We start from the raw sequence: 15,423 nt of genomic DNA, 5'->3' as shown, positions 1-15,423 counted from the left end.
CAATAATTCAGTTGCTATGATTCCCACAGAAGAAGGCAAACTACCTGGGCTGCAGACTCGGMTTCCTGTCTGTTCCAGCAGGACAAGGCTTTCAGCACAGTGTTTGTCTGGAATCCTGGCTTTCCAGATGGAAACTGCCTTCTTTCTCTGGGAGACAGCGGCTAGAAAAACTGGTGTCCTTGACAAAAATTAACATGCAAACACCTTCAACTATTTCCTACAGTGTTAGCCAATAAAAGAAATTTAACTCTCATATCAGAAATATGAACTTTGGTTTGGTAGCAGAGATGTACTTGCAATTACAATTCTAGCAAATCCAGACATAACACACTTTCAAGCTACGTACCCACACAGTACAGTCTATCTAAGTAGTCAGATACACTATCAAAAAGCTTATCATAAAACTTGAAATTGCTGTATCCTTTACACTCATTTTGCTGCCTTTTCTCTTTCTATTTTTTTCTGTTGGAAGAGAAAACTTATGACTACACTTCAGCTGTCACCAGCTTTCAAGGTTATACTGATAGGAATGAGAAACATATTCCTAATCTGCATACCAATGCATTGAGAATGCAAAGGCAGCCTTTTGCCATTGAATAGATGATGATAAGGTCTTAAGTCTTTTGAATTTCTTGTGTTGTACTTGTATTATCATATGATTTCTTAAGCCAAGAATGAATATGTAAATTTCTTGCCACTGACTTGCTCCAAAATAATGGACATTACACTTGCACAGTGGCAATTCAGAGTGTAAAATTGATTAATATTTGTTTTCAAAATGACATGCAATGATGTATGGATCCTTTTACAACTTAAATTAATACTTTAAAGAGATGAATGGTCTCTACAGAGGATGTTAAAGTTCAAGCTGAGAAATTTGCATATTTATATTACAACCAACTGATAATAATTGTCGAAACAGAATGTAATGTGGTTCGTTTTTCATTTTAATCTGGTTGTACTCAAACACAGGACCTCATTAACTTCCAGCAACTAATACAGCATTATCAGTCCCCATAAACCAGGCCTGCCTTGAATTTATGAATTTCAAAGACTATTTCCAGTGGTGAATCGCTGTTAAACACTGGGTCAGTCACTAGCAGGTGAACTCCATGTCAGATGCTGTAGAAGCATGAAAGTTACCTGGGCTGAAGGGCTGCAGAATCCCATGGCCAGGTGCCTACTTGTTGGCTGACACTCGGAGCCCAAATTAAGGTGTGATACAAACATTGTGCCTTTGATGGCTCACTCAAAGACAGACTGGTTTCCTCTGAGCAGCCAAAGACAGGAACCACAACTTCATCCATTTCCTATGTTAGGTAGTATTCTTTAACACAAAAAAAACCCCCCAAAAATCCAAACCACAAAAAATGAGCAAGAAATCTTTCATTAAGATAGAAGTTTTGCAAAAGGAAAATGCATAACTGTTGATAGAGCAGATAAGCAAACTTGGATGATGTTGAGGATACAGCTCAAATAAATACTACCCACATGGGTTTAAATAATAGTAGCTATAGAATTATTGCTACAGATAATATATCACTTTTCTGAGGAGAGAAATACAAAATAAGCATGCTCTCAACATGTCTTAGGTAGTGCATAGGGATTCTTGTACCAGACATATCAGAAAAACATACATCTCCATAGCAAGAAACTTCACAGCTCTGTGAATTTCTTGCTGTGAAATGGATATTGAATCTTCTAATAACGATTTTTATTTCTTCAGTTCACTAAAAGTCGATGGCTATAAAAAGAGGAAGCATTGCTTACAGTGCACCATCTTCAAGAGTTTTCCATTTTCTCCCACAAGTGCTGATTAAAGGATGGTGTGACCCATGTGTTGAAGAGATCTGGCCTGGCAGGATGGTATGACTTGAAGGAAGAGCAAATGCAACTTTCCTTTAGTGCTGTCACAGCTACAAGAAACTCAGGGCTCAGGAGGGCTGGCTGACAGCAGACACTATGGATGCATGTGCAATCTCCTAACCATATTCCTACAGAGAAGAGGATAACATTCCTAAACTAACTTCCTGTGGTCCAAGTGTTGTCTTTAGGCAAAGGACAGGGCAGTCAGGTCAGCCCCACGGCTGCTTTGTGCAGWGCTGGGAAACCCCAAGAGGCTGTGAAAAAGAGAAGGAACTACAGAGCTACAGAAACTCTGCAAAGAAACTAACTGTGTACTTTGCYAATAAGAATAACAAGAACTTAAGTGAACAAAAAACTCTAAAATGTCAATACCTGGCATTGTAACTTATTTCCTAAGAAGTTATCCAGACTTCCCATTATAACCTCACAAAAAACAAAAAAAACAAAAAAAACTTAAAAACTAAATCAAAAAGGAGCAGGCAGAGCACTGAAACTTCTCCAGCATATAAATGCATCCATCCTACATGCTGGTAACAAAATGACGACTGAAGAGTTGATTTTTCATGGTGAAGGAAGTGTACCTTCCTATGGAACTCTGAGTGGGACCTGTACTGCAACATATTCATAACTGACTTAGAAAAACAGAGGAGTGCATATCCTGGTGACAATTTAATATCTAATAGAACATTACAGGACAGTGAAAACATAAACTGACCGAGACTTGGCAAAGAATCTCTGAGCAACATGGTGATAAAACAGCTGAGGAGACAAAAGCAAATGTTGCACAGGTGGGGGGAAGGGAAGAGAAAGTAATACCCCAAACCAGAAACACAGTATGCCACCCTAAATAATTAATTATCACTTAGCAAAGTGGATGAGTAATTATGGACAGTAAACATTAACTCRATGCTTAGATGAGGAATGGAAAAAACATTATTTATACACAGCACCCCTGATTCATGAATACTTCTTTGTGTTTGATCTTAAATGTGGTATTACAGAATAACACAGAGAAAAATAATAATAACAACATTTTTGAGAGGTTTCTGAAAAATTAATTAGATAGGATTCCTTTGATTAGRACAGGAAAGCTTGAGGAAGGATTTGTGAGGAGTCTATAAAAACATACCTTAACATGGAAAAGRTGACTGGGGAGTAAATAGTTACCATTTCTCTTGATGCTGCATCAATTATGGGGCAATCTAGGAAATTACAGAACAGCGGGTATATAGAAATATATATTACTTTGCATGTTTCCTATTTTATCAAAACAGCCTTCTTTACTAYATTTGGTGTGAGTTCAGAAGCTGACTGGAGAAAATTCAAACTAGGAMTGTTGATCAGAGATTATTAAACACAATGATGCAGATCTAAGCAGCAGCCCCAACTCCAGATTGCTGGCAGCAGCACGACTGCCAGGGGGAAAGCTCCATKTCCCTGCTCCAGCCTTATGGCTGTTTCTGCAAACACCTGCAGGAGCCAGAGCGTGGGGCCAGTTGCTTTTATGGGACACTGAGTGCTCCAGTGGAGTGAAGGAGCGGCACAGAACTGCCACACAGAGTTCTTGTTCTGCTCCAGTCACAGCTAAGCAYCACAGAACATTTTGGTTTCCAACCCCACCAACCATCCTGGCAAATTTTCTTCTTGTAGCAAAATTCTTCGCCAGTGAACCCGAGGTTTTGTAGTACAAGTCCTGGCAATCCCTATGAGGCAAGGAGGGCAAGTTAAGCCATCAGAAATATATATTTACACATGGAAATTGTTAGCAGTACTGCTCTTCTTTTCCCCAGAGACAGCTCCGTTGCCACAGCCTGGAGAAACACATGCAGCCACACAGAGCAGAGAAACAATCGATAGATACACTCGGAGAGCCCCCCACACCATGTCGTGCTTCACGGATTTTGATAATATCAATCATAATTGAGTTAGATAAAATCCATCTGACTTTCAGGATGCTGGGGTCAGCTGGGGACGCAATGCCTCACTTCACATCAATTACCACACATAGTAAGGTGGTGGTAAGCAATTCCATTTGATAGTTTGCAGCTATAAATAATTATATGGCAATAGCAGTAAAGTTGGCTCTTGGGCACAATACAGAATCATGAATTTTCATTTACTTATATCTCAGAAGCTGTTAGGCTTCCTGGTTTGAAATGGGAACTCCTGATTAGGTATATCAGTCTTTCTATTAATACAGTGCATGCAGCTGGTAGGTGCTTTTGAGTGAACACTTTATACTTTTCCTTATTTAATGAGAATATTTTCATTACAAACATGACCAYGTGATACATAAGGATTGATTAGAAACTGCTGTGACAAAGAAAACTTGGTTTCAGTCTCCTTTATTACCATATTCCATCTTTCATTMTGTTTAGGGTCTGTTCCATCAAAGTCTCTGCAGGATTTCAGTAAGATTTTTTTTTTAAATACACTCTGTATAATAAATTCTTGGCAATTTGAAAATATACAGAGCAAAGCAGGTTTATTAATCAGRTAAGAATGATATCCTTAATTATGATTTGATAGGATAGACCTAATTTTAGTAATGCAACCTATGTAAAATTAGGCATCCAYGGCTTTGGGAGGCCCAGGTCACAGCCCACAGAGCAGCATCTTGCTGATCAGAGAACTCGTATTTAGCAGCATGAACTGAACTGCAATCAACAAGGAGCCTGATTTGTGTTCTAAATTGGTGTTTAGCAGCATGATCTGAACTGCAATCAAGGGAGAACTCACAGCCTTTTCTAGGGGGAGCAAATGGGTAATTACCCATCGCATTACACAAAATATTTGTAGAATCTTAAATTAGTTTGGAAAAGATCCCAAATTATTTTAATGTGATATCTGTACAATTTTTTAAATATGTTTTAGATCAAAAATCTGCTCAAATGTGAAGATTCTAGTAAAAGACTTACTCTAAGTGTACCTTTTATAATTTTTCACATTATAAAAAGAAAAATCTGTGAAAAGCCATTGTAATGTAAGAAGTAGGCATTTTGTGGCTGTGATTTTTACTCTGTTGTTTCATAAATTTCTCTGTGCCATAGAATGCTGAAACACTTGCAAGAGTTGTTTTTTTCTTTAGCAAACTTGAATGCTTCCCAGAAATATTGCAACACACCTTGATAAGTCTAATGCCTCATGTCACAGGCCATTTTCCTGATGTCACTTCTCAGAGGACACTTGATCRTATTATCAACCAATAATCCCTAGGCACAAGAAGCATTCCAGAATTTGATGGCCTTACCGTGAACTTGGTGCCCTGTGCACCATCCCATTGGCACCGTTTTCCCTCTAACTATGTAATCAATTTGATAATAATCACCAAATATTATATGGCACAATATCCTCACAAATATTTTAACCACCTCCCATGCTGGTTTTGTAGATTTTGWGTTCGTCTCATGTTTTATTTCTTCCCCCAACTCAATCACAGCCAACGGTCAATGTGAAGCTCTGGCTCCCCGGCCTGTTGCCATTCCTCTGCATATTCATGAGCAAAATCTCTCCATATCCACATGGCAAACCTYTCAAACTGTCATAAAGAAGAAATAATCACCTTTTCTTTCAAATCCAACAAAGCCCACCAGAGCTGTGTTCTTTGTATAACAGTTAACATTGTCACTAGTAATCAATTTATTTTACTGGTAAAGACAGTATTCTCATGACAAGTCAAAGACCTTTGGAAACAGTACATCTGTGCCTGCTATTTAAGCACACACAGACACAAAGAAGCAGAATATATTAGAAACAAAAAATATGTCAGCTTGTATAATAGTCCCATTGTTTGCTCTACCAGAGAGGGATTGTGCCATAACATATGATGCTGAATGTGCTTTTCTTGTTCTCCAGCCTTCATAATAAAGTATTTGATGCAAATACTCTAATCACATGGAGAAGATGCGGATGTGACTTGTCCTTGCTTTCACTCTATCCCTGCTGCCTCGAGAAATATATTTTTATTAATATTAAAAGACACAAATAGCAAATTGATGGAATCCCATTTTAGTGTGTTACTTTTAATAGCAGGCATTTGATTCACACTTGGCTCAATAGGAGCCCCTCTGCCAGACACTGGAGCTACATCMCTGCAATGTCCAGGAAATGGCACCCCTCTTGTGCCTTCTCCACTGGGCTGCTTAATTATTGTATAGGATAAACCAGAAAAGGTTAAAAAAAAGGCACAGAGACCAGCATACACCCTATGCAAATATATTCAATTTATCCATATAGCACTGTAACTGTACAGCAGCCCTGTGCAGCACTTCCTTGAGTGCAGTACCCACAATTTACAGAAAAAAATGGGGTTTTCCAGAGTGCAGGAGGAGGTAGAATAGGTCAATTCATTCATTTATAACACTTCCTCCCATGCAGGGGAACACTCGAGTCTGAGGTGCACCTTCAAACACACAAAGTGACCTTAACTAGGAAGGAGCACRTTGACCTTTAATTATGCTGCATGGACCACAGAATTACCCAGTGCTAAAACAGCTCATCCAGTTCAATATTTCTGTTCCTACTCACTCATTTATCAATGCTTGATAAAGAATAGGGAACATCTGCCCACAAGAGAAAGAAAAGGGCAGGAATAACTTTGGAGAGGATTATGGCCTATAATAAGGACTGGCAGCAGAAAGGAGTCACAGGTCGACCTCAGGCACACTCCACAAAGTGCCATTCTCTGTTGACAGGCAACAAACCCCTTGGCAAGCCTGCCCCTTTGCTGGCTGTGCACACAGCTCTGCACRACTGGAAGCTGCCAATTTTTCTGTAATGGGAGAAAGGGTCCTCCACGAAACAAACAGGACAGGGATTCATTCCTTTACCCCAGCACAGCTTGCTGCAGTGCAGCTACACCACMCTTGTAGCAGAAGCAGCAGCCTCCATCCTCTCACACCCAGCGCTGCACATCTCATGGTGCAGCTCAGGAGCTGCCTGGAAAACGGGAGAGCTTCCACAGTTCTGCTGTGTGAGATTGAAATATGTCCTTCCCGAGTTGTTTGGCAGGAATATTGTAATGCTTCTCTGCCTGTCTGGATTTGGAATGAAAGGACAGAGCAAGCAAATGCTCTTCTGCTCGTCCTGCCCTTCCTGGCCCCCACTCATTAACTGGGCTGATGTGTGCATGTCTACATGAGACTATTGCACACACTGAAGCAGCACATGAGGCTTTAGAGAATCAATAGTTTCCATGCTATATTATCAAATTCCATACTTTTTTTCCTTATGGAAACCAAGGAAATTTCATGTGTGTGTGAGTCAGCCACTGCAGAAAGCAATAGTACACCAAAATCAACTTCAAACTAGAACTAGTTAAGTGGAATGGACTAAATATTGCCTGCTGCCGCATGCAGCCTTATGAAAGAACCAGAAATAAAGTCAGAGATGCAATGAAAGAGCTCTGTTAAAGGTCCCTGATATTATGCACTAGGTCCATGCGGCCATTAGTGTCTGGCACGAGCAGACGGGGCCTGGAGTGGTTTGTGTAAGGGATGGAGCTCCTCAGGACCCATTAACAACCTCCCCCTGACACTGGACTATGTAACAGAATTCCTACATCTCAAAAGCCTCTATAAACACAGATGAAATCCAAATATTCAAACCTTTGGCCCTCCTGCTGAGCACAGCTGGGCATGCTGCAGCTCAACTTCAAAGCAGGAGAGCCATGAGAAGGGAAATGCAGCCTGGTGGCACCAGGGACTGGGAGCTGGTGCCTGGCTGGGCTGGATGGCTCTGTGATGGACACAGCACCTCTCCAGCTCTGCAAAAACTGACTCAACATTTGGCTTTTCTCACTCAGGGTCAAAAGCACCTGGTTATTACTCAACTGTTAATTTGCATTTCAAAAGACCAGGCCAGCTCTGAATATACCACTGGTATATTATAACTTAGTGTGGGTTAGATAATAATTTAGCCTATGCAGTGAGAGCAGAGGTTTCTTTGTGCTGGGGACAGGTGCTTCAGGCCATGGAGGTTTTAAATCCTGAGGATGTGGCTGGGAGCAATCACACCCATCCCCTCTCACCAGGTCAGAGCAGAGCTGCTGCTGGCCAAGGATGGAAATTCTGATTCCTGAGGCACGACAGTCAGGCTGTACTGCAACAGGTGAGACAAATGATTAAAAAAAAAATGTTCAGGGATTTGGAGACCCAGTTGCAGTTCCCTGTATTGCTCAGTTTTGAATTTTTATCTTCTTCATGCTGAGCATGGAATCAAACCACTGGCAGTTCAGAGGATCACTGTCACTGGTAGGGCCTCAAAACTTAACAGTGTTCTGACTTCCCTACTCCCTGTCCCATTCTTCACTAAAACAAAAACACCTCTCCTCCAAAACTGAATGTTTGGAATTTAGGCTACAAGAAAGTAACATCCCTTTTGAGGGAGTAGGACAAGAAGATACCTGTGTCTTACTGAGGCTTCTCCTGATGCCTAAGGACTATATCCGGTGTTTTAATCCATGCAAGGATCATTAGTGACACCTCAACACATTCAGGCTCATCCCTACAAGCACGAAGGAGTCTGGGGTGCTTCCTTGTAAAAGTGTCCACAAGTGTGCTTCTAAGAGCACAGTCTCCTTCTGCAGGAGTGGCCAGACAGCTCCCACCTAAGCAGGACACTGCAAAGAAAACTATTTGCCTATTCTTTATGACTTAGGACTTTAAAACTGTTTAATTGCAGTTGTTGAGYTTTTTCTAGGACAGTTCACAGCTTGCAGTGTTTGAAATGAACCCCGTAACCACAATGCAGCCAGACAGCAGCACTGCTGACATCCCTGGCAGAGCTATTAGAAGTTGCTGAATCTGAGGGTAAGATTGATTTACCTTTCTTCATCTTTTAGAAACACAGTCTGAACTGTGATCTTTCGGTTTTGGTAGTGGGTTTACTTGTTGCTTCTTTTATCCTCAATGGGAACATACACACACATTTACCTTTGGCTCACTCACAATTTCTGTTCATTCTCTGAGCTCTCAGATCAATTCCTGTTATGCCCTGTAAGCCAGAAATTTTCAAATATCCCWACTGCAAGGCCCATTCTAAAAGATAAACCTATAAGAGCATTTGTGCAGTCAATGCCCAAGGATCTCAAAATGCCCTTGTCAGGCTGTAACAGCATCATTGCCTCTCACTGAGTGCAYGGCTCTCTCAAGTTTAGATGGTTGCAATGGAAATGTGGGCTGGTAACACATTGATAGGTTCCATTTTTCACTGTCACTGAAGGCATTTTTATTAAGCAGATATGTTAAAAGTGAAAGGTTTTCAAGAACACGCCRTGAGGTGAGTTGCAGTTGGGAAAGCCATCTTTACATCGACAGCAGGTGCAGAATATGATATCCTCATKGGAATCTATATTAAAAAATATAGATCTGAGATTAACCTTACTGGCCACTGTATGCCATATGCATGTCATCAAAACCTCAGCATGGATCTGGCAGGAAAAATACCTGGTTGCTATTAAATAAAAAGTGAGCTGATGGTGAGAGTTTTCTGCAGTTCAGCATGTTGCTTATTTTTTGGATCATGGGTTTGAGGCTGGAGGAGTAGGAGCAGGGCAGAAAAAGTCATTCCAGGTTCTGATTCTGAAAACTTCCAAACGTAGTCTTACTTAACAAAATAAGTTGTATGTATGAATTACACATGTTCAGAGCTGTGTGTGAACTCTGGCACTACATATTTGCTCAGTAAACTGCTCACCCAGCAAACAACTTGGTCTCAGTATAGCATAGTTGCACCTCTAAACTGCACTAAAAATTGGTATAATCAAGAAAGATTTGTTAGCAGAGATGACTTTAATGAAGAAACTGCCAAAACTTGAGGATCTGGCAAAAAGGGGCTTGTATAACAATAAGTGAATTGCAAATAAAGATCCTGGGTTGTGCCAAGAAAGAAATACAGCAGCWTTTTCCTCCAGTTACTGCCCACCTTATTTGCTCATCCCACTGACACTGAACACAACAAACTGAGTGACTGTCCAGAAGCGCTGCTCCTTTCCCAGCTCCAACACTCAGCAGCTCTAGTGGTACGCCAAATCATGGACTGAGAGATTTGATGAACAGTAGAAAATGCATTAAAAAGAAAGGATAATTCCTTTTAGCATTATTTCCCATTTTAAAAGAAAAATAGSAATCTGACAATCAAAGTAAGCCTGATATATTTCCCTTGTTCAAACAAATGAAACTATTCTTATACAAAAAGATTAATTAATAACTCCCATGTATCAGCATCAGAGATAATCTATGAAAAAAAAAATAACCCTTTTCCATTTGGATTGTGCTGATAACATTTCTTTTTCTCTTTCCATCTGGAAACCCTGTGTGTACCATGAGAATTGTAGCGAAGCTGATTGGGGTCATGTGTGAGGGCACTGGGATCAGAGCCAATGTCATGTCCAGCCCCCTGCAGCCTCAACAGCTCCCAGAGAGAGTGTAACTACAAATCTGGGCCATATTGGGAAATGAGGGTGGTAACAACTGAGGTCAGTGGCCAGAGTGTTTCAAACAGCCTTGGGAGCAGTGATCAGTTCTGAACCTGCGGCAGAGATATTRAATGGAGTTTGTGTAAGGAAAGGTGGTGTGTCCTGCAGGAATGATGCCCTAATCCTGCTGCTTTATGAAAGTTGGGTGCAATCGTAGAAATACATGAACCTTGCAAATTGCATGGAGAGAGCCTTCTGTATTCATCTGGCACAGAAGATGGAACAGTAGGTTTCATGCCTCTGGTTTATTTATTTGGTGAGCAGGATTGCTGAGAAGAAAATTAGAAGACAATTAAATCAGTATTTTAATGATAGCAAGACAGCATTTTCAAGTTCCTCAAAAAGAAGGCAAAAGTGACAAACATCTATAGCAGTAGGCTGTGGGTTTCCACACTGTGATCTTGCATTGTCCTTCCGAGACTGAAAATAATGTGGAAATTGCACTTTCTGTGCTGTATTTCATGTAATAAAATATGAGTTGGTTTTTCACCCCTAGCCCCAGTCTCTGCTTTAGCTGTGCACTGCCACCATGTTAGAAAGGCTGCTACAGGACCAGAGCACTGCCCCAGAGGAGACAGCTGCATTTGGGGACTGAARTACAAGGTAGCAGAGAACTTTGGCAAACATCCTCTCCACCATAAAAAAAAATCTCTGAGGAAAGAAGAGTGCTGAGTATCAGATGCCTCATAAAACTGCCCCACGAGCCCCACTGCTTTGCCACACCTGAGTGCCTGAGCTACAGGCCACCAAGCCCCTTGGGGACATGAGAATGTCACGTCTAAAGCCCCTCTCTCATGAACTCAACATTATGAATAGAGTGGAATATATCTTCTGCAGTGACAGCTGCAAGTGTTTTGTGCTCCTGACTCTTCTSTAGTCTTGTAGTTGGAGCATTTGGAGTGGCAAAATCTGATTCTTTCCCACCTTGGCCTGAGGGTGCTCAGAGTCCCTTGGAGAAGGCTGGCTAAACACCCAACTGCTCAATAGCATTAGCTACAGTAAAGCAGATAGTCTTTAACTGAGGTGGAAATGATTTCGYGTGTAATCCTGTAGAAGGAGGCATTTGTCCAATGAAAATAGTCTGATRGCTTCAATTGACAGTGAATTCTCTGGGATAATAAGTCTGAGTGGCTGGTACCATCTCCAGAGAGGATACACTCCAAATTAATCTTGCCCCCATGCAAAGAACCACAATTCAACCATTCATCTTCCAAAGAGATGAATGTTTTCATCAGATTCATGTTGGCATGGGATGCACTTAGGTCATCTGCTCTGTCTCAAACCTAGCCCAGAAATTAGTCACTGCTTTTAAGGTGTTCTTTCAAAAAAATCTGTCACTTGATATGTCTGTAACCATGTGTAATATAGACGTCTATATGCATACATACATATGTGCACGTGTGTGAGAACAGATATTAACATTTGTGCTTTAGTTCAGCACCTGTACTTTTCATCCCCTGAAAATTCGAGCTGCTGAAGGAGCAGATCACTCTTGGATTTTTTTCATCAGCAGCAACCCTGCACCGTTACACCTCGGTGCTTTAACAGAGGAACATGCCTGCTAGTGAAAATCCAGTGCCCTGTTATTCAAAGCCAGAGTGTTGTTAATCACAAGCTCTCAGCTTGTAAACAACAGTAAAATCAGYAGACAGCCTTCAGAAAAAGATTCTCTCATGCTGGCCTCTTAAATTATGTCTGTACTTTAAACTGTGCTTGGACTGCAAAACCATATAGACATTGCATAAGACCAAAAATTCCTGATAATGTTTTAGGATTTCTTTGCAATAAATCAGATTCAAATATTTATTTACCCACTGGGTTTGCATGTAGGGTTAAGACAGCTGGCACATAGAAAATGCAATATAAACATTTATTGCCTGATTCTTAGCATGTAAAAGCAGATTCTAATGGGAGCATCATGGACTTGAAAATGAGCATGGATATATGCAAATAGGTACCAGAGCAGTTTTTTTCACTGTGTTCATTTGGTACACCCATTTGATAAATATGGCAAAATCTGAGAAATGACAAGGGCCAAAACATTTTTCACATATGTGAGCTGTCTAACTTCAGCCTGCCAGGGAATGTGGTCAGCACAAATGCGATGAGCTTCAAAAATTTAGAAATCCTATAAACTGGAGCAGAAATTCTTCTGCCAGATTTTACTAGTTTTAGAACTAAGAAAGAACAGTTGAGAAAAAAAAAATGGCCAGTTTGTTAAAAGTTGCTCCAGCTCCTTCAGCTTAGGTGGATGAATAACAGTGATTACAAAATTTGCCAGGTATCTTTCACCTGAGAGCAAGCTTCTGAGTTCAACTGCTTTGCTTGGTCTATTAATGAAATTAATCTCAGAGTTATAAGAGAGCTCTCTGCAGATTATGGGAAATGCCTGACTTGTTCTTCCTGAGAAGAACAGCAGCTTCAATGCTACCAGTGATGAAAAAATTTCTATTTTTAGAGTTTGTGGTATAACCACGAAAGGGAAACAGAGGCCTCTGAAGGGAGTAGGACCAAATCAGCTTGCACTGAACGCAGCTCCCAGGAACAATGCTTTGWGTTCCTGCTCTCAGAACCAAAATGCTGAATCCAGTAAGGCACTGCTGCCCTCAGCACCCAGAGGGGCATGGGACAATTTGGAGCTGCTGCTGRGGCAAACTCTGCCCCTCTCTGGGAGCCCAGCGATGGCAGAGGCACGCATGGGCTCCCTGCACTGGCCAAGCACGCTCAGGAGAGCCAAACTTTGGGTGCCAGGTGCAGGGGAGTCAGTACCTGTATTGCTTAAAATTCTGTTTTTCCACACAAGAAGCCYGAAAAATCTGCTTACATTGAGGAGCTATAGATATCCTGTGCTGCCCTTTGCACCTTTCAGCTGTCCTTTTCTCTTCCCAGCTTCGCCTCTGCCCGCTCCTGCTCCTTCTCCCCCAGTTAATACRTTGCATCTTATTTCATGCTGTGACACCATTAGTGGAACCTAATCTCCTCTCTAAAGTAGACTGTTAGTGTTTGGTTGGGGCCACTTATGAGGTCATACGCTCACACTGCACTTATCTGAAGTAAATGCCTTGTAGCTAATCAGGAAAAGGTAACATGCCATCACCCTGCCCACAACTTCCCAGCACCCAAATTCCACTCATTTACAGTGAGAGAAACCCCAAGCAGCACAAGGTTTGATTCTTCCTTTTACATGACAGAAGCCATAGCCCTTAAGTGACTAGGATGGAATGAGAAAGGAATAAACAATTAGACAGGGCTGCTGGAACAAATCCTCCTGTTTCATTTTTCTTCTTCACTTGTCTCAGCGGGAGTAGTTTTACCTCCTATTGACACCCATTGTGCTCTTGGCTGCTCRCTACGATGCAGCTGTTTTCTTAATGCCTATCAACCCTCTCCCTTTTTACGATGCAAAGGTGACTTGTTAATACAAATGTTGTTGAAACCTTAATAACAATGAGTCCCAGTTGTGATCAATGATACTGCACCTTGGCAAGGGAATGTATCAATGCTTATGGATTCATTTAAAAGTCATCTGCACAAGGCTGCCGATTTTTTATTTAAAAAATTTCCGCATAAGAAATAGAACTGCTCTATCAGACTGACGTTTCTAATTCTATTGGGTGCAGTAACACAGCATTACAGTTCTACTGTTTCCTGTGATACCCACTTAGACTCGTACCTACCATTTTCTGTCTTCTCCAGAGACCACATTTAAACAAATCCTCAGTCTTCCAATGAAATCCTCAAACCCCAGTTATGCTCAGTCCTCTTAAAAAGTTACTTTGATGCACCTGTTCTCCTCCAAAGGGGCTTCTGGGGAAGCCACATGATTCTCAATGCCATTTTTGTTTCATTATCAAAACCTCAGCTCAAACCAAATGTTATCACCAGCTGAATTGTCTCTGGATTTACTGAGCAGTGTGATATTTTATTTCAGAAAGGGCATTATCCATCAAAGCTGTGGGTAAGCATAGCCACACCTCAAAATGCTGTTGTGTTCAAAAGTAAATACACAATTTTTAAAGGTGACAGACTGGTTCTTCTTTCCTTTATGGCATCCCTGAATGGCTGTTGGTCTGGCCACATCAGTAGATGTATGCAAGTGCAAAGTGATACTGGATTAAAAGATCAGGATTGATGAAACCGAATAAAGATACCCACATATGTAACTGGCAGGGTGCATAATCCATGGAGAAGTGTTGTTTTCAGATGGGAAACAAGCTTGAGCGAACTTCATTCCTCAAATATTCTCAGTTCTGGATCAGGGTATTCTAAGCCATTTCCTACTTAATCCACTCAGCCAGAGACATGCTCATTGGACTATGTAGGGATCMGTTTGCCCCAGAGAATAAAAGCTTTTGGTGTTCAAAACATGAAAGCTGAATCATTCAGAAAGTGAGCTACACTGCTATTGTAATTCTGAGTAGARGAACCATGTAACACAGCTGCTTTATGCTTTGAAAACTGTTTCCAGTGTTCCAGTGTCATATATTCCTCCAGATCATTACACTCTCACATGAAACTAATCAACATTACAAATTGAAATTAATCTAGCAAACACACTGTTTCTCATTAAAAAATTATTAGGTTCCATTACACTGTTTTAAGAATACACACAGGGAKTAGCTAGAATTTTGACAAGTGTCAACCCCGAAAGGAGGAATAGCTCCTARTGCCTGATTTATAAATCTTCAGATTTTGTACCTCTGTATTGTGAACAATAGAGTCTTTTTTGGACCTTTGGTTTGTGCTAGGACTCTGAGTCACTGAATATTTTATGGTATTCAATGAATTACAGTATGAGTCATTCATGAGCTTTCAAGTATTTTTGGAATTGTGTTATTTTGCTTAAAATTGCAGAAAAATTGACTAGCAGAAGTGATAAAAAAATGCACCACTATAGATTTAATAAGCTCACATGGTGGAATCAAAGCATATACACATCAGCATAAAAATTAATTTTAGCAAAAATTAGGTCTACAAAGGAAACAAGGGATTCAACAATGAATTGTTAGAGAGTTATTGTATTCTGAACAGGACCCATTTTACTGGAGCTAGTCATGGCTGCCAAAAAGTTCTTGCCTCAG

At 40.8% G+C, this 15,423-nt stretch overlaps 1 long non-coding RNA gene across 1 annotated transcript in view; it reads right to left on the bottom strand.

Moving 5' to 3' along the window:
- Nucleotides 1-8,323: 8,323 nt before the first annotated feature.
- Nucleotides 8,324-15,423, bottom strand: part of LOC130579124 (uncharacterized) — a 44,842-nt gene continuing 37,742 nt past the window's right edge. The window contains exon 3 of the long non-coding RNA XR_008965956.1: nucleotides 8,324-10,611. This is a non-coding gene — a long non-coding RNA (uncharacterized LOC130579124). The remainder of the gene's footprint in view (nucleotides 10,612-15,423) is intronic.

Source organism: Malurus melanocephalus, unplaced genomic scaffold, assembly GCF_030028575.1.
Source record: "Malurus melanocephalus ecotype Western Australia unplaced genomic scaffold, MMel_1.1 scaffold_255, whole genome shotgun sequence".
NCBI classification, from domain to species: Eukaryota; Metazoa; Chordata; class Aves; order Passeriformes; family Maluridae; genus Malurus; species Malurus melanocephalus.
The sequence above is the reverse complement of the archived record's forward strand: the minus strand, read 5'-3'. Positions and strand labels throughout refer to the sequence as shown.